Here is a 14,521-nt window from a genome sequence, read left to right as displayed (position 1 = left end):
GCCGAGGCTGTTTGGGAGAAATTCGTACAGACTCATGGTCCTGAGATGGGCGTTTCTTTTGATGATATGGAGGAGTGGATTTGTGCTGATAATGATTGCCCCACAGCCGAATACATGTCAGATGAAACTATAATTATTTCTATAGCGAACAAATTTGCAGCAGAAGACGATTCTAACTGGAGTAACACAAGTGTTGAAAGTGATGCAGACGCAGATGTTGCACCCCCCCACCCCTCTGCACAGGAAGCAATCAAATATTTTGATATTGCCATAAGGTGGATGGAGACCCAAAATGTTGACTACGTAAAGCTCATGCAGTTGAGAAATCTGAGGGATTCTGCTCGGCGGCAGAGAAACCAAGGAGTAACACACACACAAAAAATAACTGATTTTTTCAAAAAGTGAATTGATATTTGTCAAGCGTGGCACAAACAGCAAGCATTAACTTGTTCTAATTTACGTTGTTTTAAATTTGTAGACCAATTAAATATGTTAGTACTGATTAACCCTCGTTTTTTTTGTTTTCCATTTTACTTCTATCGCATTCAAATCTATCTATCTATCGTTCGATGGACACTGTTTCTCGAAAAGAATCGATCTTTTGTATATAAAAAAACGTCTAATTTGGATCAAACAATAAAACTAGAATGTATCCAATTCAACATAAAAATTAGTGACGTAGTATGCAATGTGTGAAGTGGTACACATGTTAAGCAAACGGAAACCACGTGGAATAATGTTTTTGATGATTGCCTCAATATACTGTAATTCATCCTGAAATTAATGTTGTCCTATGAGGAAATAATAAAGTACACCGTTATGAAGAGATATTTATTAACAGTTAATCTCAGAACGATTATAAAGTGAGTATTCAACAGTATAATCTGCCTACACCCCACCCCCCCCTTATTTCTCCGTTATGTCGTCAATCACTTTATTGGTTTTGGGCTTATTTTACAGGTCCCTCGATAACTCGCGCCTCACTTATAGTGCGGTCAATGTTTCTGGACCCCGATGTGCGCGAGTTATCGAGGAAGTGGTGTATTATTTTATTTGCACCCTTGTCATGCAATGAAACAAGAATTTTCATTCGCTCAATTATGTCTTGCATTGTTCCTTGTCCGAGTTTCCTCTAACTCTTGATATGACGTGACTGCATGACTCTTGATGTCATTTACATGTAGGTTGCTAGAGTTGTGTAGTCACGTGATTAGGAATGCAAATGGCCGGATCCAGGTCAAATTTCAGCAACAATGTAATTTTGTCTTGTATGTCAGCGGATTAAATACATAACGAATGCTATGACTGCAATTTCTGAGAAAATAAATCATATTCCTATCGATTTCATGCCAGTATATCTCGATGTAAGGTCATTCAAGTTTGCTGGGCCGGCTAGTAAGAGGCAATTCCATGCCTACACCAAATGGTGCCGCCAAATTCCAACTTTTTGATAGGGAATGACCCTACACCCCAACATAAATGTCCTAATATAAAAAATAGGGTGGCAAGGGTCAGAGGAAACTCGGACTATGTTGTTCCAAGATACCATCAGCATTCAACTTAAAATGGCATCAAAGGCAAAAATAAATTAAAGTAGATGTGAAACAAATGAAATTATCTTTCGGACCGTGCTTATGACCGATTAATGATAAGATTAATGTTATCAAACCAGTGGAGCAATCATCATCCAAGGATGAGATAACGGTTATTCGTAAGATGAAACATAATTTTGTGCAGTGGCTACATTTTCAAAAATAAGTAAAGTTGATTCTACGTCCAGAACAGGATCTTAACCACCTTTAGGAACAGGCTTAGGATTAAGAAACAGAAATCTGATGCTTATCAAGATTATTGGGGAAGACAGAAGTACCTTCAATTTTGAGGAAACTCTGAAGAAATGGAAAAACAGGAGAGAAGACTCTATGAACTTGTGGTTGTTGTGGGGTTTAATGCCATTTTTCAGCATACGATAGACTATACATGGCAGCCAGTATTAATGGTGGAGGAAGAACCTGGGAAAACCTCAGAAAGAACCACCAACCCACGAGAAGCTACTGGCAAGCTTTCTCACATACCCACATTGGCCGAATCGGAGACTAGAACCCACAGACAGAGGTGAGATGGCAGTGATCAGTAACGGAGAGTGCTTTAGACCACTCGGTCACTCGGGGCCCCAATCGATGAACTTAAAAAACATGAAATGATTTGTTAAATTGTGAACAGTTTACTCAGTCCAAGCTACATTCAGAAGACTTCTTCATTGTTGTTGTTGTTGTTGTTGTGGGGTTTAACGCCATTTTTCAGCACGATAGGCTATACATGGCGGCCAGTATTAATGGCGGAGGAAGAACCTGGAAAACCCCGGAAAGAACCACCGACCCACGAGAAGCTACTGGCAAGCTTTCTCACATGCCCACATTGGCTGAATCTTAGACACGAACCGCCGCAGACAGAGGTGAGACGGCAGTGATCCGTAACGAAGAGCGATTTAGACCACTCGGCCACTCGGGGCCCCACTTCTTCATTGAAAACATGGCATGATGTGTGGGATAAGCTCTTCTCTGCCTGCTAGTCAGATTAATACATTCTAGTCACTACTACCAAGTGTAATGTTTTCTTGTATAAAAATATTTAGAAAACATGCCTTGGCTTTAGTTACGTTATATAACTAATATTTTTTGTGTGTATTTTAAACGATATAATTATTTTTTTAAACTACTGAAGACTGATCATCAGCTTGAAAAAGACTCATAGGTTTGGATTTTGACTCAGTTCTTTGCATTGATGAGTCAAATGACTTGCATGAAGCCATTTGAAGATAAAACACTATGAATATGCAATTTTGCATTTTTCTCAACAATCTGTACTGGAGATTAATATTTTGATATCATAAAACACATCATGTCCATCTATTCATAATCATGTGACTATTGCTACAAACGAAGTGGTGAAATTAAACAATCAGATGCTTCCAAAGGCCATGAATTTTATGCATAACACGAAATGAGGAATCGGGAGTATATTTGCTTTGGGTGTGTGTGAATTGGATCGAATTTCATGTCCGCCGACAGTTTTATCCCAAAACAATGGTTCTTCTTCATCTGAAAGAGTACATAAGAACACAATATATTGTACAAATAACATGGTTACTTAGTATTTTTAATGCTTCGTTAACAAAAAACCCTTGTCCTGTCTGTGCAGGTATAAACATAATCCCAATCAACATTATATGTGCTCCCTTACGAAAATTTTGCGTTCTGCCACCCATATTAACTCACAAAATGTATCAATCTCAACTTCCGAGTTGATTATTTCTATCTAATGAGCGTATTTAAACGCAAAGTTGCGATTTGTTTCTCTCCGGGCTCCCCGTTAACCGCCATTTGTAAACTAATCTAATCGAGGTCCTTGGTTCTCATCGTAGCTAAACATTGGGTGCTCTTGATTCCAGTGTGTATAACAATAACACAGATATCAACAAATGTTTATTTTGCAAACACTCAGCACCATCGCCACTATGTAAGCAACTTTGAAAAACAACAGAACGCAGTTTGGTTAGAAACAACAATGCTAGGAATGCAGCAGTCAGATCATTTAAACCAAGGTTTTGAAAACAATAATATTTTTCGCGAACATAAACATCTAGCGCAACAGGGAAGAGGGGCGAAATTTTCCCTAGACTACATTGACTAAGTGCCGTGAGGTAAGAATCATTCAGGATTTGACATTTCATTTAAATTGATCATACGATTAGACTAATTTCTGTATTTTGTGAGCCTTGGCAGGCAAGCAAAATTAGATGTGTTTAAGAAATCATCTTCCATAAAATCCCATCCTTCATTATTGAAGATCATAGCAAGGCGCAAGTCTGTTAAACTTTAACGCATGACATATGCAAAGTTTAAATAAGAAAGTGATAAGTGGATACTTTAAAAAAATTATCATGAAAATACAGTTGTTGAAGACTATAAATTAATACGTTTCAAAGGGTAGGTTGTTCAAGCGTTGAGTTCGTACAAATGTTCGTCTAGTGTATTATATAATTCTGAATACAGGTGAGATGTATTTATAGTAAGCATCATTTGAAACAATTCAACATAAGCACTGATGGACTTTTTACTGACATTACATTAAAAATTAATTCAGAGAAACATGTTACCAATCATTTTACTCAAAGAATAAAATAAAAAAGTTGTTTACTTCAATAAAACTATTTACAAGCCTAAGGTCACGTATTCAATACAGCCTCGAGCTCATCCTTATTATTCCCACACTAAAAAAATTAATTAAAAAAAAAATTGTTCAAGTGACTGTTGCTAATTTTGAATTATGGTCGGGAACAGGTCTGCCTTAGGTGTTTACAAATTAATCAGTCATGGTCAAATTATTTTCTGGAGAAAAAAAAATCAAAATCACGTAAACAAGGTTATATTATAATTGTATGTACAATAAACAAAATTGTTTAGAGCTGACAAACAATAAAATTAAAATAAATATGAATTAAATCAGATATACGTAAAAATAAAACTAGACAAAACACGTAACACGTAACTTTAATCAAGCAAATCATTTTCTGAAGGCAGTAGTTCAAAGTAAATTTAGTATTTAAGTAAGTAATACAAATGTGGTTTAGGATGATCCGAAGGATAATGTTAAGAAAATTTATATGGAAAGAAGAAGAACAAACATTAAGACTAAATGCAACCTGAGATAAAGACTGTGTCCAGTCACATCAAAGATACCTATGGACAGGGACTCGAATCGTTGTTTAATATACTGTTACGAGTCTATGCTCTTAAAATAAGTAACAGAAAACAGTAAAAAGCAACAAGCTTTGTAAAAGTCAACAAATAATGTATTTCCCTAGAGTACCAACTGAAAGTGTAAAAAAAAAAAGAAGGAACTTGTGCTATTGCAAATTAAATCACAAATAATCATAGAATTACAGACACAGGTCATAATAATTAAAGTGCTGAATAAACTTTAGTGGAAATATAAATTAAATCCAACGCTGAAAGTGTTTGTGTGTCTGTGGTTGTCTGTATCGTAGTGTTGTACCAACAGTCTTTATTTGTTATGAGCACTCTTTATTTCCAGAGAAAGATCAACCGAATTAAGTAGTTTAAAGAAGTAAAGTCTAGCCCAAACGAATTTCTGGACACAGCAATAATATAATTTATTCTGCAAGATCGTAAAGCACGAATGAATAATTTTTTCATTAACAAGATTATATAGCACTTTATTTGACCACAGGTCACAATTAGCATTTTATAACAAAGACTATTACCTAATGGAAAATTTAATTCTGGAAGGTTCTAAATGTTTACAAGATAAATTATTAGCTACAATTAGAAGGTATGTTACTAACATTATCATATAGAACCTAAACTATGTGATGCACGTCAGTGGAATCCCAAATAACCTATACCCAGACCCAAATAAACATGTTTACTTTTATTAGTAGTTAAGTGGGATACCCTAGGGACAATGGGACTTAGCATTAAAAAGACCCCTGGGACACTCTAGGGACAATGGAAATTTAACATGGAGAAAAATCGTGGGTCACTCTAGGGACAATGGGAATTTAACATAGAGTTTGGGTCTGACTAGGGACAAGGGAAATTAACATGGGAATAGAGTTTGGGTTTGTCTAGGGACAAGGGGAATTGAATATGGGATTTTTTTTTTTTTTTTTAAAAGTTTCTTTTTAAATTTAAATTTAAATTTAAATTTAGAAAAGGGGTAGGCAATGGAAAGGCTATCTCTTTTCGAGAAATATGGCTGGCCCTGAAAAGGGCCTTTGGGTTTATGTTAATATTAATATTAACATAGATGGCATCTGTCACATCTTCTTCTTCTTCTTCTTAAACTCCTTCTAACTACCGGTCCATACACAAGTACCCTCTTGAGACATCCTTGTCTTTCTATGTAAACTCTCCTCATCCATTGACTAGTATCTGTCCTATCAACAACAGTCCACTTGGACCTGACATACATGAGCATGTCCGTCCTAAACATCATGGAAGACACAAGGGTGGATGACTCAACTGTGGTCCACATCTTGAAGCGACGAGAATAGGTGAATCAATGCAGTGAACTGTGCTTATTTATAGGTACAAGAAGGATTGAAACGGATTGAATTCATTCACCAATCCGAACACGCGTTACAAAATTCAGTCAGCTCGCATCCAATCCGAAGAGAGCAGTCTGTGACGTCACGTGGTCTATATAGATTCGTTAGCGCTTGTGTGCAGTCAATCTATGCGACAGTGATTCAACATGAAGGAAACTCAGAAAACGATCCATTGGGGTGCACCAGCAGGGGAGACTGCCCAAGGGAACCCGGACTTACTTTCAGAAGAGGTACACTGGGATTTTGTGGATTTTCTTACCTCGCAAGAATTTGTTCCAGAACCTTCGTTACCTTCTTCATTACCGCAAGTGGAGAATTTTAGACAGAGACAGAAAGAAGAATTGGAGAAATTTATGCAAAGACAAAAGGAAGCGGAACAAGCTTTTCTCCTACAGCAACAGCAACAGCAACAAGAAGAGGTAAGAAAAAAACAACAGCAACAACAGCAAGAAGAAGTAGCAGCAAAGAAACAAGAGGGTGAAAATCAAACGGCTACGGTACTGTTGGACATTTTAGCGGAGTTAAGAAGTCTGAAACAAATGTATCAGACTTCTTTATCACGACCGAAGAGAATACGACCTTCCCGAGCTAAACACGCCAACCCTGTGACTAAGCCTGTCGTACCACCCTTAGTGATTTCAACCCAATCATCAGAAGTAGGCCTTGGCCGTGGCAAAGGCTTAAGGCAGTTAAAGTTGATTGGTTAAACTCACCCCTACACCAAAATAAAAAGGCCCTTTTCAGGGCCACCCACATTTCTCGAAAAGAAATACAATTTCAATTTGCCAATAACTCAAAAACAAACCCCACCCATTTTACCCTTATAGTACGTGTCTGTGTATGAGTGCGTGAGTGTAGCTTCTTATTTTAAAATCAAAACTCAAAGACACTTACCTTATATCATTCATGTATTCTTTTATCCATTTTTTTACAATCCAATTCACAATTCACCACAGAACACTTTAATTAAAAGTTCATTGACTTCTTCTTTCTCCTTGTTTAGTCTCTCTGTTTTTTGAATTTCTTCACCGTTTTTACCTCATTTTCTTCCCTTCTTCTTTTCTTCTCCTGTTTCTTTTTCTTCACCTGTCTTCTTTCTTCCTCTTCTTCCTCTGAAGAATCCCTCTCTTCTTCCGAAGAATCCCTCTCTTCTTCTGAAGAATCCTTCTTTTCTTCTGACTCCTCTTGTTTCTTTTTTGGGCAATCTGGAGGCCAATGTCCTTTTTCTTTACAATAATAACAGGTATCTTGACTTTTGTCTCTTTTAGTCCCTGTTTTTGTTCTTTTTTGACGGTCTGGACACTCTGAAGACCAATGCCCTTTCTTCTGACAGATATAGCAAGTATCTTGACTTTTATCTCGAAAGGAAGGAGAGTAGTCCGTCGGCTGGTCTGAAGAGAATTTTCTAATGACCCCTCGCAAAGCTCTGACGAAACGTTCCATCTGGGTAGTCTCTTCCATCGTTGTGCTCGGCTTGAGAGTGAAATGAATAGTGAAAGGACAAGACACACACCCTTTTTATATACGCTGGTTTGCCAAGACTGTAAATTAGTCTGTGGTGTTTAAACTTGAGTCATTTGACGTTTTGCACTCAAGATGAAACGATCCCATTCATTCGAGAAGAAAGAAAAAGAAGAAAGTAAGAGGCAGAAACGTGATCTATCGCCTCGTACCAGGGCTGAAATCTTGGCACAAATTCATGCCAGTGATTTTGAAGAGGACATGAGTGAACCAGAATCCGAACCCTCTAAACCAAGTTCACCACCCTTAGTCAACCCTGAAAAGTACTATTCCATTCGAGAGACGGAAAAGCGCTCCTCTAGAAAATTTAGAACCACGGCTTACACCTACACGGTGAAGTTTAAAGATTTCAAGGCCGACGTACCGTTGGAGAAAGCAGAAGGGTTTATCACCGAGATGTGGGATTCTTTGCTCACCTCACTCAAGCGACAATGTCAACCCAAAGAAGACGATCGCTTGACACTATCCATAGATCACGACGGTTTGAAATCCCCTGTTTGGATCGAGTTTAGCAGACCCGCAGAACTAACCCCTTCCAAAGTCATGGACAAGATTCAACACGTACAACAATCTAATGACCAGTTTGACATCACCGATGGTAAAGCCACACTGAAAATGGCTCACGTCTCTCTTCCTCAAGGGACAGGACGCAAAAAGATGTTATTGGTGGACGACCTTCGCAACACCAAAACAAGTCTCGTCCGAATTAACAACCCTCAAGACCAGATGTGCTTAGCCCGTGCCATCGTGGTGGGACGAACCTATGCCAACAAGAACGACACGGTAGAATGGAAAAGAACCTGGGAGAACATTCGAAAATCGAACCGAACCAAACAACGAAACGAAGCAGAACTCCTGTTGCAACAAGCTGGCCTGTCCAAAGACACACCCTGTGGCATTCCTGAGATGCAAAAATTGCAAGATGCCCTAGCTCCACGCTACACCTTGAAAGTGCACCCTCAAGAAATGCGCGGGTCTCTGTTGTTTCGAGGCCAAGACTTTAAGGACGGAAAATACATTCATGTCTATCATCACGATGACCATTTCGATACCATTACCAGTATCACTGGATTCCTGGGATACGGTTATTATTGTGAGAAATGTGATTATGGTTATAACAATCGAGAGCAACACAAGCATTGTGGATTGAAATGTCCAGGATGTTTGGCCTCTCCACCCTGTCTGAGCGAAGAACCAGTGCCTTGTTCAACTTGTCTGCGTACGTTTGTCAGCCCTGCCTGTTACCAGCAACATCTGAAGACGCAAGGTTCACAGCAGAAATGTGCTTGTCAACTCTTGAAATTGTGCCCAACCTGTGGACAAGGCATACTTACCAACAATGCCAAGGCACACGTATGTCGAGGAAAGAAAAAATGTCACATTTGTCACCACATCGTGGACTTGGAACACCAATGCTACGTGCAAAAATACCAACCCCCACCAGAGAAAGAGGACGGTCACAAGAAGAAAGGCAATTTCATCTTTTTCGATTTCGAATGCATGCAAGAGACTGGCATTCACATCCCTAATTTCTACGTGGCTCATCGAGCGTGCGAGAAGTGCATTCAAGAACCTATCTTCAGTCATTGCCCTCACTGCAGCAAGATTCCTGGAGGGCGTGAAAAAATCTTTCGGGGACCAAACACGTTAGCCGATTTTGCCCAATGGGTCTTAGACCCCATCGACAAGACGTGGAGCCAAGAGGACATCGAACGTTACGGAGATTGTCATCGTCATGCCACGGTGATGGCTCACAATTTCTCCGGATACGATGGACAGTTTCTTTTGAGGTACTATACGGAACATGGCACCGAACGTCCTAAAGTGATTTTGAACGGAGCCAAAATCATTTTCATGCAAGTGGGACAAGTACAGTTTAAAGATTCGATGAGTTACTTGGCCATGCCTTTGAGCCGAATGCCTAAAACGTTTGGAATGACAGAAATGGCTAAAGGGTACTTTCCACACTTTTTCAATACGGAAGCCAATCAACATGCTGTTCTACCCCATTTGTCTGAGGCTCACTATTACGACCCCGACAACATGCGTACCGAACAACGAGAAGCTTTCTACGCTTGGTACCAAGCTCACGCCTCGGACCCTTTCGACTTTCAGGAAGAAATGTTAAAGTATTGTCGTTCCGACGTGGACATTTTACGGCGTTGCTGTGGAAAATTTCGAGAACTGTTCATGGAACACGGAGGGGTCGATCCTTTGAAAGAAGCTTGCACCATTGCCAAAGCGTGTTCCTTAGTGTACCGCCAACGATTCATGCCTGAAAACACCGTGGCTGTCATCAGTCCTCAAACGACCCACTATGTCAAGCGTCAATACTCGGTCAAAGCCCTACGTTGGTTACATTACTTGTGCGACAAGGAAGACAAATGGATTCAGCATGCCCGCAACGGAGGAGGCGAAAAGACCATCGGAACGTATTCGGTCGATGGCTGGGACTTAGAAAACCCCAAGATCGTGTACGAGTTTAACGGTTGCTTATTTCACGGATGTCCCGTCTGTTACCCTGACCGTGGCACTAAAAATCAGTTTTTGCAACGAACCATGGAAGACTTGTACCAGGACACTTGTCAGCGACGCCTAAAGTTAGAACAGCAAGGATACCAAGTGGTGGAAATGTGGGAACACGAGTACGATCACCGTATGAAAACCGATCCCGAGTTTAAACGCCTCGTGGAAAGTTACCAGTTCATGGACCCGCTGAACCCGAGGGATAGTTTGTACGGAGGAAGGACCAATGCCACCTGTTTGCTGTACCAAGCCGACGAAGAGAAAGGAGAAGAAATCAAATACTTGGACGTGTGTTCGCTGTATCCCTACGTGTGCAAATATTGTCGCTTTCCTGTAGGGCACCCGCAATTGTTCACGGAACACATCGACCTGAAAAACATTCGACAATACGAAGGCTTGATCAAGTGTAAAGTTTTGCCTCCCACGAACCTATACCATCCCGTCTTACCTCACCATTGTCAAGGCAAACTGATGTTTCCATTGTGCCGTACTTGTGCCGAAACGTGCAACCAGGACCAACCTTGCCATCACAGCCAGGAAGAACGTGCCTTGACGGGAACCTGGGTCAGCGTGGAATTGTTCAAAGCTCTGGACATGGGATATCAACTGTTAGAAGTGTACGAAATTTGCCACTTTCCCAAGACACAACAGTACCACAAGGGTGACCCTACTCAGAAAGGCATTTTCGTCGACTACGTGGATGCCTTTTTGAAACTGAAACAAGAAGCCAGCGGCTATCCTTCCTGGTGTCACACTCCCGAAGACCAAATACAATTCAAAGAGAAATACTACGCACAAGAAGGCATCTCTTTAGACCACATCGAAAAAAACGAAGGCAGGCGATCGTTTGCCAAAGTGATGTTAAATTGCTTGTGGGGTAAAATGGCACAACGACCGTGTTTACCCAAGACGGAATATTTGACAGAACCTTCCCGCTACTTCCAGATGATTCACGACAAAACCAAATACATGAAACACGTGGACGTCGTTCGAGAGGATTTGATCTTGGTCAATTACGAAGAAGATCTGGACTTTGTACAAGACGACCCTTTTGGAAATGTCATCATTGCGGCTTACGTGACAGCTCATGCTCGCTTAAAATTGTACGAAGCTTTAGAACTGTTAGAAGAACGCGTCCTGTACTTTGACACGGACAGTTGCATTTACATCCATCACCCGATTCAACAGCACCCTGACATCGAAGGAGACCGTTTAGGAGCCTGGACAGACGAGCATCCCGACGACAAGATTCTAAGTTTCGTCAGTGGTGGTCCCAAAAATTACGGCTACGAATACCGGGACAAACAAGGAGAAGTGCACACGACGTGCAAAGTGAAAGGACTGACTCTGAATCATCGTACCAGTCGAGTGGTCAACTTTGGGGTATTGAAAGAAGCCTTGCAATCGGGAGAGGATGGAAACTTTAAAGTGACCACCTATCAACCGAACAAGATTGTACGTTTACCCACTCACCACATCGTCAGTCGACCCTTGGAAAAAGTCTATCAAATTGTATACCAGAAGCGAGTGCGACTTCCCAATCACTTCACCTTACCGTATGGTCACGTCGGTATTGGTCTGTATATCAAAAGGAACCCTAGGCAAGATCGATAGTTCATTGTTCATTGAAGTAACTTACCATGTCGTTGACGAAGAAGAAACCAGATTGGTTAGGAGTCAAATGTTGGACATCACCGAGACCAGGGTTTTGAGGCTTGGACACAAGAGGTGGCCCAGTATGCACGAGAGTTATTCAAGGAAAAAAGTTACTTTTCAACCTGTGTTAGTGACGGTGCCAGAAGAACCCGTCACCCAGGACAGGACTGTCGTGGACAGGCCTGAAAGACCCTTTCGGGAGGACACTTGTGTGACCTTACCCCTACTATAGAACTGGTTAGAACTTTACCCAAAACATGTTGTACAGACACTTGTGTTTATTCCACGTTCATGGTTATCATGTGCCTTTTATTCTTGTACTTAAGCCTTTGGATTTTATGCATTTTTGTCTTTCGTATTCATGTTTGAAACATTCAATAAACGTGTTCTGAAAAAGTATATAAACTCTTGTCTTGTTTGTTTTTTCGTGTCACAAGTGACATTTCTCACACCATGGCTACCTCTGCTGTCTCTGCTCCCTCTTCCTCTACTGTCAAAGTCATCGACGAACACTTAGATCGTGCCAGCTGGGAGGCTTTGTATCTTCGCCATCCCTTTAACATGCTCATTGCTGGACCTAGCGGTTCAGGCAAAACCGAATTCGTCAAACGTTTGATCGAACATAAACATCATTTGATCGATCGACCCCCTCAACGAATCGTGTGGTGTTACAAAGAGTGGCAATCGGCGTACAGCCTCTTGCGAGAAAGTCAAGGCGATTCCATCGTGTTTGTGGAAGGCATTCCTAAAGAAGACGACGGCATCGTCTCTGACTCCCGTCTAACCCATTTGGTCATTTTCGACGACATGTTAGGAGAAGACGAAGAAGAAATTAAACTGTGGTTCACGCGCAAAGGGCATCACCGTAATGCCAGTGTCGTTTACATCACCCAAAATTTGTTTCAACAAAGTAAAGCCCATCGCACCATTAGTCTCAATGCGCATTACGTGGTCTTGTTTAAAAGCCCTCGAGATAAATCCCAAGTGCAAGTCTTAGCCAAACAGTTAAGAACGCATTGGTTGACTCAGGCGTACGACGATGCCACTCAAACTCCACACGCCTATTTACTCGTCGATTTGAAACCTACGACCCCCGAGGATTTGCGATTTCGTACCCACTTGTTTCACCACTGGTGCCAAGACGGAGGTCCTGTCCTGTACACGTCTCCGTCCACGACTTCATTTCACTCCCCATAAAAAAATCTATAAAAACCTCAGACCCTTTTTCGTCTGTCTCACTCTCAGTGCGAACATGACGTCCCTTCAGTCGCATCTTCCCGTCAAATTGATTCGTGCCTTGTATGGCATCAGTCGAGAAAAAGATCCACAAACACGAGCTCGTGTCTTAGAAGCTAGTCTCAAAGAAGTCTTACGATGGTTCACGGTGACAGCACGTCAATTACTCCAAGGAATCATTCAGATTCCTCATCAAACCAAACGCTTTTTCGATCGAAACAAAGTCGCTTTGGTCCAACTGGCCGATCCCCGCATCGACACTCAAACCAAAAAACAAATCATTTTGAAACCTGGAGGGAGCGGTACTCTAGGAGGGGTCATCATTCGCTCACTCTTAAGATGGGATCCTAATGCCCCCAAAGTTATCCCCAAGACAAAAGTCCAACGAAGCCCCAAGAAGAAAAAGACCAGGTCCCCAAGGAGAACTTCTCCAGTGGCAGGACCCTCCTCTGACCAGACACCACCCCGGAAAAAGAAAAGAAGCCCCCAGAAAAAGAAAAGTCCACAGAAAACTAGTCGCAAGAGAGGCACTTCGGCCAGGACGCAACCTTACACTCGCAAACCACGACCTGCCACGGCGGTGACTGCGTCTCCGGCAGCTTCACGTTTGTCCACTTCTCCGTTAATGACACCCAGAACTGAAGAGTACTTGGAGACGTTGATCACACCAAGAACTTCTCCGTTGATGACCCCCAAAAGAACTTCCCCAGTGGCAGGACCTTCCAATTTAGTGGCAGTGGCTGCTGCTCACAAAGTACCTTCTCCCAAAATCAAAGTTCAAGAAAGATCGGGCATGTTACAAAGTTTGCTGGATTTGTCCAAGCAAGAACTGGCTCGATTTAGTCCGTTACGTACCCCTGCACGATGTGTCATGCCTGTCCTCAAACTAATACGACGTAAAGACAATCAGTGGCGACGCGTTCCAGTATAAAAAAGGCCTGTGACCAAGTCGGGTATCAGTGTTTTTTTTGGTGCTCCTGAAGACTCAAAGATGTCACCCTCCAGAAAACCCCAAGGAAAGAAAAGGAAAGGACTGCCACCACGTTTAGCCAAACATGGGGACATGTTATCTGTCCTGTCCAAAGCTTCTCCACCCCTACGAAAAAAACTCATTCAAACAGCCTCCAAAGAGGTCATCGATACCGTGTGCGAATGTTGTTTGAACGTTTTGAAAGGCACGATCCCTTTGTCCAAACACCAGAAACAATGCTTAGGCAAACATCGTCACGTTCTTCGCCAAATGGTTCAAAAGAAAATTCCCATTCGTCAAAAAAAGAAGATGTTAGTGCAACGTGGAGGTATTTTACCTCTCTTGTTAGGCCCCATACTGAAAGGAGTCTTGGGAACCATGTTGGAAGGACTGGTGGGAGCAAGATAAAAAGGCCTCGGAAGTTCCAAGATCTCAGAATCGACCCCTGACAACCCCATGGAAGGACGAAAACTAGCTTT

The 14,521-nt window shown here is 41.5% G+C and overlaps 1 protein-coding gene across 1 annotated transcript in view; it reads right to left on the bottom strand.

The window, feature by feature from the left end:
* LOC149807076 (uncharacterized) overlaps nt 1-3,391 on the bottom strand; it is a 56,764-nt gene extending 53,373 nt beyond the window's left edge. Inside the window, exon 1 of the mRNA XM_089961543.1 lies at nt 3,279-3,391. The gene's annotated coding sequence lies outside the window, so the exon portion shown is untranslated. The remainder of the gene's footprint in view (nt 1-3,278) is intronic.
* Nucleotides 3,392-14,521: the final 11,130 nt, after the last annotated feature.

This window comes from Sinohyriopsis cumingii, chromosome 1 (assembly GCF_028554795.1).
Source record: "Sinohyriopsis cumingii isolate HCF-2022 chromosome 1, ASM2855479v2, whole genome shotgun sequence".
Lineage (NCBI taxonomy): Eukaryota > Metazoa > Mollusca > Bivalvia > Unionida > Unionidae > Sinohyriopsis > Sinohyriopsis cumingii.
The sequence above is the reverse complement of the archived record's forward strand: the minus strand, read 5'-3'. Positions and strand labels throughout refer to the sequence as shown.